The 13150-nt window shown below is 36.8% G+C and overlaps 2 long non-coding RNA genes across 2 annotated transcripts; both read left to right on the top strand.

The window, feature by feature from the left end:
- The first annotated feature begins 2624 nt into the window (after positions 1–2624).
- On the top strand, positions 2625–5521 carry LOC130946841 (uncharacterized). Its single transcript, XR_009072368.1, has 3 exons — positions 2625–2871; positions 2967–3168; positions 5211–5521. It is a non-coding gene; the product is annotated as an uncharacterized LOC130946841 (long non-coding RNA).
- A 4089-nt stretch (positions 5522–9610) lies between these two features.
- On the top strand, positions 9611–12355 carry LOC130946955 (uncharacterized). Its single transcript, XR_009072399.1, has 3 exons — positions 9611–9796; positions 9892–10093; positions 12123–12355. It is a non-coding gene; the product is annotated as an uncharacterized LOC130946955 (long non-coding RNA).
- The last annotated feature ends 795 nt before the right edge of the window (positions 12356–13150 follow it).

Below are 13150 nucleotides of genomic sequence, written 5' to 3'. Positions count from 1 at the left end.
GGGCAAGCTGAACTCATATACATTGTTTGGATATATGATGGAAAATAAGAGAAAAAAATGAGAGGAAAGAAAATGAGAAAAAAGAAAATGAAAAGAAAAATAAATTTATTTGTGTGTTGTTTGGATGAAGAGAAAATGAAAGAAAAGAAAATAGAAAGAAAATTTTTTTTCTGTTTTGATAGAAGGAAAAGTAAAAAGAGAAAAAATTATAATAGAATAAAATTAAATTAATATCCTTATCTATATTATATATAAATTACAATTTATTAATATATTTAAATTATTTTTTAAAAAAAAATCATCCAAATTAGTTTTCAAAATTTTAATATATTATTTTTATTAACAAAAAATAATTTTTTAAAACTAAAGAATAAAAGAGATATATTTTGAGATTTCAAAGAGAATAAATTTAGAAATTTTACTATTTCTATTAAATAAAGAGTAAAGTTGTAATTTTGACATATTGGTATATTTTTCATTTATTTTCATTTCATGCATGAAGAGAAAATAATTGGATGGACTCCACATCACTTTTGTCTTTTCCTTTTCATTTTCTCTCTTAAACCAAACAACAACAAAAATTTAATTTTTCATCCATTTTCTTTTTCTACATTTTCTTTCTATTCATATCCCTTCAAACCAATCAATGTGTAAAATAAAGTTTGGAATAGTTAATGTTTTTTTTATTTCTTATTTATTTACCTAATTAGTATTAACTACTTACAATTTCAATTTTCACTATTTTAAATATTAATTAAAATAACATAAATAAATTCACAATTATTTTAATAAATCAACAATTACAAATAATATTTTGGAAATTAAATAATTATATACTCTCTTTATTTTTAAGAATAAAACATACAAATTAACACAATACATATTAATTTGACCAACTTTTGTATAAGACAAGTTATTAATTCACTTGCAAGGAATATTTTATAATATTTAGTTTTCTTTTAACTAATTTAACGAATAAAAATTGAGATTATTTTTGTTTTGTTTGGAATAAAAAATAAAAAAGTCAATTGTCAACATAAAATAAAAATTCTAAAATAACTAAGGTCAAAATTAGCATATTTTTCCATTCGCCCACAATGATCTAAAAAGAGTAAGAGAAAAAATATATAAAGAAAAGAATTATTCTCTACATTCAAGCAATTTAACATCTAAGTGATTTTGATCACGCGCTTCTTTTTCCGCTTTATTCTCCCCTCGCGCTACTGCTGCTTCTTCTTCTTCTTATTTCAAAGGTTAAATTACACAGTTAGCTCTTATACTTTTAGTGGAATTACAAATTAGTCCTTACACTTTAAAAGTTTGTAATTGGATCTCTAAAGAGAATTAAAATTTGTAATTTAGTTTCCACTGTTCAAAAAGTATTTGATTTAACAAAATATTCTCAGTATATTCTCTATTTTAAATATCTGAGCTGCATATGTTTGACAATAGGGACCAATTTGATATTTTAGTGAAAGTATGGGGACCAACCGTATAATTTAACCATGTAAAAATGATCAAAAACTCCTTAGGCTATTTGAATCTACCCCGCCCCTCCCCAACTCTCTCACTCTCACTTTCTCACTTACCAAAATGGTACCCCAACCCCAGCGCTCTCTGTCTCTCACCTCGGCTCACATTGCCGTGCCTTTCACCTCTATCATCGCGCCAGATCCACTAATAAATTGAGTTGCTATTTTTATGTTGATTCATTTTTGAAAGTGAGAAAGTGACAGCGAGAGAGTTAGGAAGGGGCGGCGTGGGTTCAGATAACCTAGGAAGTTTTGGTCATTTTCAAATAGTTAAATTATATGGTTGGTCCTCATAATTTCACTAAAATTACAAATTGGTCCCTATTGTCAAACATGTGCAGCTCACATGTTTAAAATAGAGAATATTTTAAAAATATTCTGTTAAACCAAACACTTTTTGAACGGCAGGGACTAAATGGCAAATTTTAAATCTCTTTAGCAACCCAATTATAAACTTTTAAAGTGTAGGGACCAATTTGTAATTTCACTGAAAGTATAGGGACCAACTGTGTAATTTAACCTATTTCAAATTCACGCATACGTTCTTCTTCTTTACATATCGTCGTTATCGTTATTGTCGTCTTCTTCTTACATATCGTCGTTATTGTTATCATTGTTATTGTTATTGTTGAATTTTCGCCATGTTGATGATGTTGTCTGATCCAAAATTGATTTTAGATGTGTTTCTATTCACGATTCAATCTTGTTTATATGCTTATTTTCGTATTAAGTTTATGTGTCGCAATCATTATGTAATTTTGGTTCATTTCTGAGTTAATTATATCGCAGTCCATTATGTAATTTCGGTTCATTTCTGAGTTGATTGTGTCGCAATCATTATATAATTTTGGTTCATTTCCGAGTGAATTAAGGTGCATTTCAACTTGTTCTCTTGCACAATTTAAAACTTTTTCTCCTTGTAAACCCCGCTAAAATCGGTATATAATTAGTCAATAAATCGAATTTTCAATAGGAAAATTAAATACGCAAAACTGATATCAAAATAGGATAGAGCTCGTCGAAACGAGAATTTTGATACCAATTTCGAAAAGTTTGGCCCAAGATTGGGCCGGATGGGCCGATCTGGTTGAACCGGACCCAAAATGGGCCCAAGGCCCAACCAAACCCAATCCATTAAAGAGGCACAGCTTCTTATTTCCCTTCTTCTTCATTATTCACGCTGGGAAACATTCTTAGGGGGAAGAAGAACACAAGCAAAAACCTAACCCTCACTTTAATTTCAAATCCATGTAACTTTTGATCCGGAGCTCCGATTGACGAACCGTTTGCGACCACGCGTTCACCGTGACGAGCTCTATGAAACCCATGGAACAATTTGGTAGGTAACTCATTATTTCCTTCTCAGCCAGCTTCTCCTAATTTCGGAAATTTATGAACAATTAAGTTAAAAATTGTTCAATTCTTGTGTTCTAGGTTCAAGTTAGCTTCCGGAACTTGTGGGCTCAAGCTATTGAGCATATGGGTATGGTGTAGATTAAGTGAGTATATATGCATTGGGAATATTTAAAGGCTTGTTGGTGATCAAAGCTTAGTTTGTGGCTATTTTACTTGAGCTTGAAGAGGCTGTAATTTTGTGTTGAGAAGCTGCCTTGGGTGAATTAAGTGATCGGCCAAGGTATGGTTTAAGTTTCACACGTTTAATATTTACGGTGTTGTGAAAACTTAGGTTAGAGGAACCATAGGATAAGTTGGATTGTTTGTTGTATTTAATGATTAGCCTTGTAATGTTTTTGGAATAGATTTGTTGGTGGATATATATTGGAATTATGAGGTGTGGAAGTTATTAATGGTGTGCTCTTATATTTATTATGATGGATTAGGATTGGTGTTTGTTAATAAGGGTGTAGAGTTGTGTTGTGGTAGTGTTGCATTTGCTGTAACTAATTATGTAATGATCGGAATTGCATGAGACTAAGTCTGGGCTAAACTTGGGAATATAAGGAACTAAACTGGAAAATTTGGGACCTTTTTGTTAAATATACAATTTACGGCAAATTTTTAAAGTTAGGTTGTTAAATCTGTCCTGCAGCAGAAAAGATCAAACAGGGCAGCAACTTGTTTGCCTTGCTGCGACTTCTACGAGTTGAGTTTTGGAGCGAAACCAATTTTGTTATAAAATTTGATTAACCAGCTTTATTTCTCTATAATTTTAGAATTTTAAGAGTTGAGGATTGGGAGCTGTGAATTTTTGAATATCACATGCTGCTGCTGTTTTTCTGGTTTTATGCACTGCAGAGCAGTCACGGTTTTTCCTTTATTCCCGAGGCTAGAAAAATCAGAAAATTATGATATTTAGTTTGTTAGAAAGCTTATTTCAATATGAACGCCTGGACATAAAGTTTGTGCAATTCTGAGATCATTTGCTATATTAGAAACAGAAAAGAAAATAGAGTGTCGGGGATGTCTTGGTGATAGTCATGAGTTTGAGAAGTTAAAGTGCAATCCTCGTGTGATGTGATTGACTTAATGTTGGAGTTGGGTTGATTTTAAAGATTATTCGATATTAAGAAGCTTGAGAAGAATTTGATAAATAGTTTGGTCAGGACCTGGAAAGTGTAATCAAGATGAATTATAAGGGAATGATGATGAAAAATGTGAAAGGGAAGTTGTTAACAAAAGGAGTTAACATGCCATGGCTTGATGAATGATTAAATAATGATTATGACTATGAAATGGCTTATGAATGATGATATCTGAGATACGAGTTTCCCTGGGTAAAAACCGTGGCTCGCCACCACGTGTTCCAGGTTGATTCTCGATACTCTGTTAACCCTACGTCGTAAGGGCGACCGGGCGCACATAATTTCCCGGGTATGGATAGCCCCCATTGAGTGATTATATGATGAATGTATGTGAAATCTATGCATAGACTCTTGGGGATGCGCGACGAGGGACAGTCTAAGGTTTTCGGACTTGTCGGGTTGGCTGGATAACCGACAGATGGGCCCCATCAGCCATAGGACAGGCATGCATCATATGCATTTGTTTGTTTTGATTGCTATGCATTTCCTGGGTTTGCCTAATTGATATATATTACATGCTATCTGTTATACTTGCTATTTGTGCTATCTGCTCATTACTTGTGCGTGACCTTGTTTGGTTGCTTGTCTCTGTTGCATTGTGAATGATGGAGGGATGGAGGAAAGGGAGTGTTAGATTAGGATTGAAAATGAAGGATTAACCACATGAACGTATTTCGATTCGGTGGCTATTATGATTTAGGTTCGGTGGCTATGGTGATTTCGGTTCGGTGGCTATTATGATTTAGGTTCGGTGGCTATGGTGATTTCGGTTCGGTGGCTATTATGATTTAGGTTCGGTGGCTATGGTGATTTCGGTTCGGTGGCTATTATGATTTAGGTTCGGTGGTTATGGTGATTTCGGTTCGGTGGCTATTGTGATTTCGGTTCGATGCAAGTATGATTTTCGGTTCAGTGGTTTGCTGTTAGGTTAAGTTTGAACTTGAGTAAGTTAGGCAGATTTAGAATACCTACCCTTGTTTATGGCTTCTATTTTTAGTGCTTAAGTTGGATAATTGAATAACGGAGTTCTAGGATTGCCTATGGCATTCTCAGGGCCGTATTTCTTATGCGCGTGGCACTTTTACCATGCTGAGAACCTCCGGTTCTCATTCCATATTGTGTTGTTGTTTTTCAGATGCAGGTCGAGAGGCTCCTCGCTAGGCGTCTGGATTCTGGAAAGCGAAGTAGTTCTTGGGTGTATTTTGGTTTCTATTTGTATATATGTATGTATATGTGTAGCTTACTCTCCAAGTAACTTATGTATGCTGCTCCTCTTAGAGGTTGAGGGAGAGATAGGAGTTTACTTTGGTATTTTGGTGTATTTTGGGGACACTTATGTATGTTTATATGTATATATGTATCTTCCGGTCAGCCTTAGCTTCGCAGGCTGAGCCAGGAGCTAGCTATGATGTTTCCTTGGCTTTCCTTTACTCTCTTGTTTATCCTTTTCATTCCCTATTAGGTTTCTTCACCCGCAAGTAATTCGATTTCTCGAGAGTTGTGCTTTTTATTTTGCGATTTTGTTTTGCCCGTTTTTCAAGGCTCCTAGTTAAGTATCTCTTTTCCTATTATTATATATATAATTCTATTTTTAGAGGTCGTAATATCTTACTATCTCAATTTTATGACTTAAGCATAAGATTTAGGATAGTAGGGTGTTACATTATGGTATCAGAGCAGTTCGTTCCTATAGAGCCTGAGGGACAGACTGATTATGCCTCTGGGCATTCTCTGGGTGTCTATACATGCTATTTAGGGTATCTAACTGATATACGAGGCATGAATGCTCATGAGCATGCATTTGGGACTGTGAAATACTAAACTTGAGATATTGAGATTGATCACCTTGATATCACTTGTTTGGAGTGAACAGGAACCAAATGGCATCTCGTAGGCGCCGTCGTGAGCGTAAGCAAGGTCGAGGACGGAGAGCTGATGAAGTGGCTATACCGGTAGGTAGTTTAATCGATATCGTGACCGCAATGACGAGTGTTGTTGCTGCCGTTGGCGCTGTTGCTGCTGCGACCATCCGAGTGATGGGTGGGATGGAATCACAAGCTGGAACTGGCAACGATGGTGATAGTGAATATGAAGGTGGACATAATGTTCCGAATACATGGGTGCCAGCAGGTTATCCGGAGCAAGTTAACACGGGTCAAATAACGGGAGAAAGCTCAAGGAGAACTGAGGTAGCAAGGAATAATCGCTAGGAACCTTTCACAAAGAAAAAGGGAAAAATTACACCTAGGAGCCAAAGTTTCAAGAAGAATCAGTTTGTTGCTTCACATTCTCAGCGCCGGAACAATGACCGAAGGAACGATAATCGTTCGGACCCAAATTCAGAAGGGCAAACTAGTGCTCAACCGGGTGACTTAAGGTGCTCAAGTTGCAAGAGGTACCATCCAAACAGACCATGCAGGGCAGGATTAGGTGTATGTTACAAGTGCGGGAGGCCAGGGCATATGTCTTGGAATTGTTCGTACAGAGGAAGCCGGGATGCAACCGAACCCGATTTTCAAACCCGAGGTAATTATGAACCAACAGTTGAATCTTTAATTTCCTTGCCTACCATTGATATGTAATATTCCTTCGTGACGCATGACGAGTTTCAGTAATTATGAGGTCCAAGTCGATGATTAGTCAAAAACTATTGGTTGTTGAGACGGAGTAACTTTTAGCTAACTTGGAGGAGGGGTTAGACTTGTGAAGGCTAAAGATTAAGTGACGTAGTGGAAGCAGGTTAGACCGTATCATGGAAGCAGGTTGGACCATATCTAAGGAATCAGGAGTGTTGAGGGCTATGCGGAGTTATTGTTCAGAATCCAGTGACGGCAAAACTTTGAGGAAAAGGAATAGAGCGAACTCAATCTTTAGCTGTTAATTGTTAAGAGGTAAGTGAAGATGAAACAAATCCCTATACGAGAGAGTTTCTAAGACAATTCTTGAAGGTGTGTCAGAACTTCTATTTCAGAGAGAAAGCGTGTTTACGATGGGCTTAGTACCGGAAGCCGGATTAACTTCAATCGCACCACAAGCAAAGACATCATCATAATCGGTAGAGTTTAGGATTGAGTGGAAGGGAGTACTAGAAGAGGGAATCACCTAACAAACTATTTCTTTGTGGGAAGCGTCGGTTATGCTAGAGAAGAAAGAAGAGAACGGTAGGAAACCTTATGCAGAGAGAGTGTGCTAACGAACCTTCGCGACTCGATCTAATCCTTCTTTTGAAACCTATATTGACATTCGATCCGGAGCTTTTCCTAAATAGCTTGACTACCTTTCTAACTTTACTCCTTTTGCACATGAATATTGTTTCTTCCAAGATGAGTCTGAGCTTGTCTTGGTATAAACGCGTAATCCTTGAATCTTGTAACCTCGCTATGACTAGAGTTGCCTTGTTCACAAACCATGTTCTTCAGAATCAGCTGAAATTTCTTTGACTCTATACGCTCTGTTCTCTCTACCAAGGGTCTTTAATTTGAACTCTTTTCTTGAGACGCACCTAGGTTCTTCTCCTTGTGCATTTCATTATTTCGGTATAATCCTGATTAACCGTGTACAAGATTTCCTTTTTCACTCATTACGAACACCGTTGGTATTGCTCATTTATTTTTCGAGCTTAATGTCCTTTTGAAAATTAACTCGAGCCTATATTAGTATCATGTATAAAGTATAGCTGCAACTATTGAGATGTTGATTCCTTAAGAGCAAGACTTTTGGATACGGAAAATGAAGCAGGTAAGCATGCGCCCCAAAAAAAAAAGAGTTTTGGAGCTTTAAATTCTTGCAGACCACAAAGCCTATGATTAGTTTAACACGCTAGAAAATACACCGGTTACATAGATACCCGAATATGAAGAGAGCTTCCAATCTCTAAGAGAAGGATTAACCCCAAATCCAGTAATCAGGATACCCAAACTTATTTAACGACTCAGAATTAGTGCGATACATTACCAGAGGGGTTTAAGATACGTGTAAATACAATATCGTGAAGTGGTAACAGATGTCCTGAGTAAGAAGTTTTTGGGGAAATGCTTGGATATTAAGGGTATAGATAAAGGAGTCAAACTAAATCTATTGCAGTTTTAAAACATAGCAAAGACGAAATGCAGGAAGCATGAGGGGACGATAAAGACCTACCGAGGATGTCGAAGTCTGGCAAACGAAAGGGAACTAAGAAAGGATTTATATGTTTAATGCCGAAATAGAGATCGTAGAGTCAAGGACTTAAGGAGTGCAATAACAGTGATAAGGAGCTACTAAGAGAACCGAAGCCGGCTGAATCAAGAAGACACCATGAGTGGGTTATGTGTCGAGATTAGGAGTTAGAGTGAGAAACTGTTGTCCGAAGAATACAAGAGAGGATTTTTGAAATTACCTTGGGGTTTCTAAGACGTATCGCGAATTCAAGAAGATATTTTGAGCCGCCAGAAGTGAAGAACGAAGTGACGATCCATGTGATTACATGTTCGACCCATGCGAATGCTACAACTGTCAAAAATTCAGCATTAAAGGTAAAAGAGAATAACCATCGATTTCATAATAGGTTGCCGACGACTAGGACAAAAGGTGATAATGATAGGGAACTGTGGATCAAGTGACCAGGCCCGTTTTGCCCATCGGAGTAAACCACTTCTTGGAGATATCAAAGAGACTATACAGCAGGGAGAAGGTGAGACTTCACAGTATGTTAAACACATTTGAATTAACCGAAAACTGGAATACCAAACGTCTTAGTTCCTGAATTTGACAGCCAAAACAACGGAGGAAGAGTGACACAAATCTAAGTTAGAATTCTCACTATGAAAGCCGACAAAAGAGTTAGGCAGATCTAAGAAGAAGACTTCTCAAGTTGGAAGGAAGAGGATACCTATTTCTGAAGATCACTTCAACGAACTAGAATCGGATGATCAATCAAAAACTAAAAAGCTAAATCCCCATCACATCGGACTAGTGGCGTATAGGATCGCTTTACTATCACAATGTTCGAACCTGCATGATGTGTTTCACATATTACAGCTTCATAAATACACTTTCGACCCAGTTATGTCCTACAACCAGAATCAGTCCAAGTAAGAGAAGGTCTGACGCTTCTAGTAACTCTGGTTAGGATTGATGATGCTAGCATTAAACGTTTACGCGGGAGAGAGGTTTTCTTAGTAAAAGTAGCTTGGTGTTGGGATGGTATTGAAGAATACACCTAGAAGCTTGAGACAGAGATGCGGAAGGACTACCCACACCTCTATTCAGGTAGCGCACTCTGAATTTTGAGGACAAAATTCCTAATTAGGTGGGTAGGATGTAAACCCCGCTAAAATCGGTATATAATTAGTCAATAAATCGAATTTTCAATAGGAAAATTAAATACGCAAAACTGATATCAAAATAGGATAGAGCTCGTCGAAACGAGAATTTTGATACCAATTTCGAAAAGTTTGGCCCAAGATTGGGCCGGATGGGCCGAACTGGTTGAACCAGACCCAAAATGGGCCCAAGGCCCAACCAAACCCAATCCATTAAAGAGGCACAGCTTCTTATTTCCCTTCTTCTTCATTATTCACGCTGGGAAACATTCTTAGGGGGAAGAAGAACACAAGCAAAAACCTAACCCTCACTTTAATTTCAAATCCATGTAACTTTTGATCCGGAGCTCCGATTGACGAACCGTTTGCGACCACGCGTTCACCGTGACAAGCTCTATGAAACCCATGGAACAATTTGGTAGGTAACTCATTATTTCCTTCTCAGCCAGCTTCTCCTAATTTCGGAAATTTATGAACAATTAAGTTAAAAATTGTTCAATTCTTGTGTTCTAGGTTCAAGTTAGCTTCCGGAACTTGTGGGCTCAAGCTATTGAGCATATGGGTATGGTGTAGATTAAGTGGGTATATATGCATTGGGAATATTTAAAGGCTTGTTGGTGATCAAAGCTTAGTTTGTGGCTATTTTACTTGAGCTTGAAGAGGCTGTAATTTTGTGTTGAGAAGCTGCCTTGGGTGAATTAAGTGATCGGCCAAGGTATGGTTTAAGTTTCACACGTTTAATATTTACGGTGTTGTGAAAACTTAGGTTAGAGGAACCATAGGATAAGTTGGATTGTTTGTTGTATTTAATGATTAGCCTTGTAATGTTTTTGGAATAGATTTGTTGGTGGATATATATATTGGAATTATGAGGTGTGGAAGTTATTAATGGTGTGCTCTTATATTTATTTATGATGGATTAGGATTGGTGTTTGTTAATAAGGGTGTAGAGTTGTGTTGTGGTAGTGTTGCATTTGCTGTAACTAATTATGTAATGATCGGAATTGCATGAGACTAAGTCTGGGCTAAACTTGGGAATATAAGGAACTAAACTGGAAAATTTGGGACCTTTTTGTTAAATATACAATTTACGGCAAATTTTTAAAGTTAGGTTGTTAAATCTGTCCTGCAGCAGAAAAGATCAAACAGGGCAGCAACTTGTTTGCCTTGCTGCGACTTCTACGAGTTGAGTTTTGGAGCGAAACCAATTTTGTTATAAAATTTGATTAACCAGCTTTATTTCTCTATAATTTTAGAATTTTAAGAGTTGAGGATTGGGAGCTGTGAATTTTTGAATATCACATGCTGCTGCTGTTTTTCTGGTTTTATGCACTGCAGAGCAGTCACGGTTTTTCCTTTATTTCCGAGGCTAGAAAAATCAGAAAATTATGATATTTAGTTTGTTAGAAAGCTTATTTCAATATGAACGCCTGGACATAAAGTTTGTGCAATTCTGAGATCATTTGCTATATTAGAAACAGAAAAGAAAATAGAGTGTCGAGGATGTCTTGGTGATAGTCATGAGTTCGAGAAGTTAACGTGCAATCCTCGTGTGATGTGATTGACTTAATGTTGGAGTTGGGTTGATTTTAAAGATTATTCGATATTAAGAAGCTTGAGAAGAATTTGATAAATAGTTTGGTCAGGACCTGGAAAGTGTAATCAAGATGAATTATAAGGGAATGATGATGAAAAATGTGAAAGGGAAGTTGTTAACAAAAGGAGTTAACATGCCATGGCTTGATGAATGATTAAATAATGATTATGACTATGAAATGGCTTATGAATGATGATATCTGAGATACGAGTTTCCCTGGGTAAAAACCGTGGCTCGCCACCACGTGTTCCAGGTTGATTCTCGATACTCTGTTAACCCTACGTCGTAAGGGCGACCGGGCGCACATAATTTCCTGGGTATGGATAGCCCCCATTGAGTGATTATATGATGAATGTATGTGAAATCTATGCATAGACTCTTGGGGATGCGCGACGAGGGACAGTCTAAGGTTTTCGGACTTGTCGGGTTGGCTGGATAACCGACAGATGGGCCCCATCAGCCATAGGACAGGCATGCATCATATGCATTTGTTTGTTTTGATTGCTATGCATTTCCTGGGTTTGCCTAATTGATATATATTACATGCTATCTGTTATACTTGCTATTTGTGCTATCTGCTCATTACTTGTGCGTGACCTTGTTTGGTTGCTTGTCTCTGTTGCATTGTGAATGATGGAGGGATGGAGGAAAGGGAGTGTTAGATTAGGATTGAAAATGAAGGATTAACCACATGAACGTATTTTGGTTCGGTGGCTATTATGATTTAGGTTCGGTGGCTATGGTGATTTCGGTTCGGTGGCTATTATGATTTAGGTTCGGTGGCTATGGTGATTTATGATTTAGGTTCGGTGGCTATGGTGATTTCGGTTCGGTGGCTATTATGATTTAGGTTCGGTGGTTATGGTGATTTCGGTTCGGTGGCTATTGTGATTTCGGTTCGATGCAAGTATGATTTTCGGTTCAGTGGTTTGCTGTTAGGTTAGGTTTGAACTTGAGTAAGTTAGGCAGATTTAGAATACCTACCCTTGTTTATGGCTTCTATTTTTAGTGCTTAAGTTGGATAATTGAATAACGGAGTTCTAGGATTGCCTATGGCATTCTCAGGGCCGTATTTCTTATGCGCGTGGCACTTTTACCATGCTGAGAACCTCCGGTTCTCATTCCATATTGTGTTGTTGTTTTTCAGATGCAGGTCGAGAGGCTCCTCGCTAGGCGTCTGGATTCTGGAAAGCGAAGTAGTTCTTGGGTGTATTTTGGTTTCTATTTGTATATATGTATGTATATGTGTAGCTTACTCTCCAAGTAACTTATGTATGCTGCTCCTCTTAGAGGTTGAGGGAGAGATAGGAGTTTACTTTGGTATTTTGGTGTATTTTGGGGACACTTATGTATGTTTATATGTATATATGTATCTTCCGGTCAGCCTTAGCTTCGCAGGCTGAGCCAGGAGCTAGCTATGATGTTTCCTTGGCTTTCCTTTACTCTCTTGTTTATCCTTTTCATTCCCTATTAGGTTTCTTCACCCGCAAGTAATTCGATTTCTCGAGAGTTGTGCTTTTTATTTTGCGATTTTGTTTTGCCCGTTTTTCAAGGCTCCTAGTTAAGTATCTCTTTTCCTATTATTATATATATATAATTCTATTTTTAGAGGTCGTAATATCTTACTATCTCAATTTTATGACTTAAGCATAAGATTTAGGATAGTAGGGTGTTACACTCCTCATCTTCTACTACTTCTTCTTTTTCTTTTTCATCTTTTTCTTCTTTATCTTCACCTTCTTATTTTATTTTTTCAAAATTCTTTTTTATTTACTCTCTTGAGAAATAAAACCAAGAAAAAGAGTAGAAAATATCAAACAAAAAAAAGAAGAAACATATTAATGATGTATCCAAAATTGATTTTAGATGTATTTTTGTTCATGATTCAGTCTTGTTTGTGTGCTTGTTTTCGAACTGAATTTATGTGTCGCAATTATTATAGTAAATTTTGGTTCATTTCTGAGTTAATTCTGTTGCAGTCCATTATGTAATTTTGGTTTATTTCTGAGTTAATTATGTCGCAATCATTATATAATTTCGGTTCATTTTTGAGTGAATTAAAGTGCATTTGGACTCGTTCTCCTGCACAATTCAAAAATTTTTCTTCTCTTCTTCCTTTACTTTCTACTACAATAACAGCAGCAACAAAAGAATAACGTTAAAGAAAAAACATGC

The sequence above is a fragment of the Arachis stenosperma genome, chromosome 8 (assembly GCF_014773155.1).
Source record: "Arachis stenosperma cultivar V10309 chromosome 8, arast.V10309.gnm1.PFL2, whole genome shotgun sequence".
NCBI classification, from domain to species: domain Eukaryota; kingdom Viridiplantae; phylum Streptophyta; class Magnoliopsida; order Fabales; family Fabaceae; genus Arachis; species Arachis stenosperma.
This window is presented reverse-complemented; position numbering and strand designations above follow the sequence as displayed.